This window comes from Lupinus angustifolius, chromosome LG08 (assembly GCF_001865875.1).
Source record: "Lupinus angustifolius cultivar Tanjil chromosome LG08, LupAngTanjil_v1.0, whole genome shotgun sequence".
Lineage (NCBI taxonomy): Eukaryota > Viridiplantae > Streptophyta > Magnoliopsida > Fabales > Fabaceae > Lupinus > Lupinus angustifolius.
Window position 1 is genome coordinate 21,113,396 of NC_032016.1, and position 3,120 is coordinate 21,116,515.

The window sequence follows — 3,120 nt, forward strand, 5'->3', positions numbered from 1 at the left end:
ATTTTAAGCTATCCTAATCATACAAATTAAGAAAGTATCCGTACAAAATCCATACACACAAAGTAATTGATTAAGTACGGGTTTTCTTAATACACAAAGATAACTCCAAACTTTTGAGATAGTTTAGGAGATTTGGGTGTCATATTCGGACACCACTATGTCACGATGTATTCTTCCTCACCTGAGCGTTTCGTGTCATTAGGTTCTCTGTTTGCAGGTGAGCTTACTTGATCCGATCTCCTCTCGAACTCTTCATTATGCCAAAATAACGTTAATTAGTTAACTAACGAAAATAATTATACTTACGAAATAACTTTTTACACGAAGATAAAACTTGAGATTTAAAATGATTTTAATTGCTTTCGTGCATCCGATTCAATGTTGAATATCCTTGAATCATCATTTGTCATTGAAAGTCTTACAATCAATAAAATCTTATAATTCAAAATCGTAAAATTTGCGGTGTTACAATCCTCCGCCCATTAAAAGATTTCCGTCCTCGAAAATAGAGCATACCTCTCACTCAAACAGATGGGGATAGGATTCTCTCATCGCATCCTCGACCTCCCAAGTCGCATCTTCGCCATTCGCTTGACTCCATATGACCTTAACCAATGCGATTTCTTTCCCTCGAAGAGTCTTGATACTCCGATCACTGATCCTTATCAGTAATGTTTCATACGTAAGATTATCCTTTAACTGAATTGAAGAATCGGGTTTGATTATGTGCGACCGGTCATTAATGTATTTTCTAAGTTGTGACACATGAAAAACGTTGTGTAGATTGGACAAAAAAGGTGGTAAGGCTATTTGGTAAGCTACTGGTCCAACTTTCCTAAGGATTTGGTAAGGTCCAATGAATTTTTGGGTAAGCTTACGGGCTTTTAATAACCTGCCAATACCAGTTGTCGGAACCACCCTCATGAATACATGATCGCCTTCTTCAAAACTGAGAGGGTTCCTCCTCTTGTCATAATAGCTCTTCTGTCTGCTCTGAGCTGTCTTCATGTTCTCCCTTATCATTCGAATCTTATCCGTCGTTTGTTGAACCACATCGGGTCCTAAAATCAAATTCTCCCCCGTTTCAAACCAGCATAACGGCGTTCTGCATTTCCTGCCATACAAAGCTTCATACGGCGCCATACAGATACATGAATGGAAGCTGTTATTGTATGTGAACTCGATCAAATGTAGATGATCAACCCAACTTCCTGGGTTCTCCAACACACATGCTCTAAGAAGATCCTCCAATGATTGGATCGTCCTTTCTGATTGACCATCAGTCTGCGGGTGATAAGCTGAACTCATGCTTAACTTAGTCCCCAAAGCTGATTGCAAACCATTCCAGAACTTGGAAGTGAAACGTGGATCTCTATCCGAGATGATATTTGTGGGAATGCCATGCAATCGGACAATCTCTTTAATGTACAACTCCGCCAATCTCTCTAAAGAGTACTTCAAGTTGATAGGCAGAAAGTGGGTTGTCTTGGTCAAACGGTCCACAATTACCCAAACAGCATCATAACCCTTCTGAGTCTTCGGAAATCCACTCACGAAATCCATTAAAATGTTGTCCCATTTCCAAACCGGAATATCTAATGGTTGTAGTTCCCCACCAGGTCGCTTGTGTTCAATCTTCGCTTTCTGGCATGTCAAGCAACGGGAAACATACTCGGCTACCTCTTTCTTCATCCCTGACCACCAGAACATTTTCTTCAAATCTTGATACATCTTGGTAGTTCCCGGGTGAATACTCAACTTGCTCCGGTGTGCTTTCTTCAAATCTTGATACATCTTGGTAGTTCCCGGGTGAATACTCAACTTGCTATGGTGTGCTTCGTCCAAGTTGCCATCCTCAAATCAGGGTCTCTTGGAACGCAAACTCTATTTTTGCACTTGAGTGCCCCATCAGTCCCAATCTGAAATTCGGGAGCTTTTCCTTCGACCAACAGTCTTTTCTTCTCTTGTAGTTTTGAGTCCGAATTTTAAAAACCTTTCAATCGTTCCATGAACTCATTCGTTATGGTGAGCATGCCACAAATCAAACTCTTAGGTCCAACTTAAACCGCTAGATTCAAATCTCTGAATTCTTCTATCAGTTTCATCTCGCTAACCATCATCATCGAGATATTCAAAGACTTCCTACTTAATGCGTCAGCTACCACATTTGCTTTTCCTTGGTGGTACTGGAGATCGAAATCATAATCTTTGAGGAATTCTATCCATCTTCTTTGCCTCATAAGTGGGTTTGCGTCCTTGGAACTTTGCCAAATGGGTCTCTTGCAAAATGAGCGAGTAAAATGGGTCACCACGGTCCTAAGTAGAGGATGAGCCACCTTCCGGTCTTCGTCCATGATTGGCAAGAGTTTTGAACCTTTTTGCGCAACCTTGCTCCATTTTAATGTAGAACCCGAATTGATGTTGGACTGAGTAGATAAGGAGTGGGCAAACCTAACCTAGGGTTTGATTTGGGGAAAATGGGAATGTAGTGGAATATGGATGATAATTTGAGATTTCTAGGGAGTTTGAGAGGGTTAGGGTGAGGTTTATCTAGCTTAGTGCACTTGGGTCAGTTGAGTTACAATTTCAGAGACTCAAAAACAAGAGGAGATGGAGAAAAATGCCGAAAAAGCGTGAAACCGAGGTGCTGTCTGCATTTAAACTGCTAGTTTTAATCGATTAACGGGTATGGTTAATCGATTAAAATCATGTAAAAATTGATTTTTCAGAAAATGGTGCCCAGATAATCGATTAACACTAAGTGTTTAATCGATTAACACTAAGTGTTTAATCGATTAAACACGGTAAAAAATGGTTTTTAGCTAGCAGAACGGTTTCAACTCTTTAGCACTTATGCATGCATTTTGACGAATTAATCTAAACATTTGTAATCACGAAAAGAAGTTATCATGAGATATAATTTTGCATTTCAACATATATCATTTAAAACAAGAGACAAATAAACATATAGAGACAAGACATAAAGCAAAACATCTAAACAGTTTTAATGAAGATATTGTTCATCAAGAATTCCAAGTTCTCTCCTTAGAACATAGAAAGTATCCCGTGGAAGGGGCTTGGTGAAAATATCTGCTAACTGTCTAGAGGTTTCAACAAATT

General features: G+C 39.4%; 1 protein-coding gene across 2 annotated transcripts in view; it reads left to right on the forward strand.

The window, feature by feature from the left end:
• LOC109355113 (transmembrane protein 184 homolog DDB_G0279555-like) overlaps window positions 1-3,120 on the forward strand; it is a 26,493-nt gene that overhangs the window by 1,125 nt on the left and 22,248 nt on the right. The window lies entirely within an intron of this gene.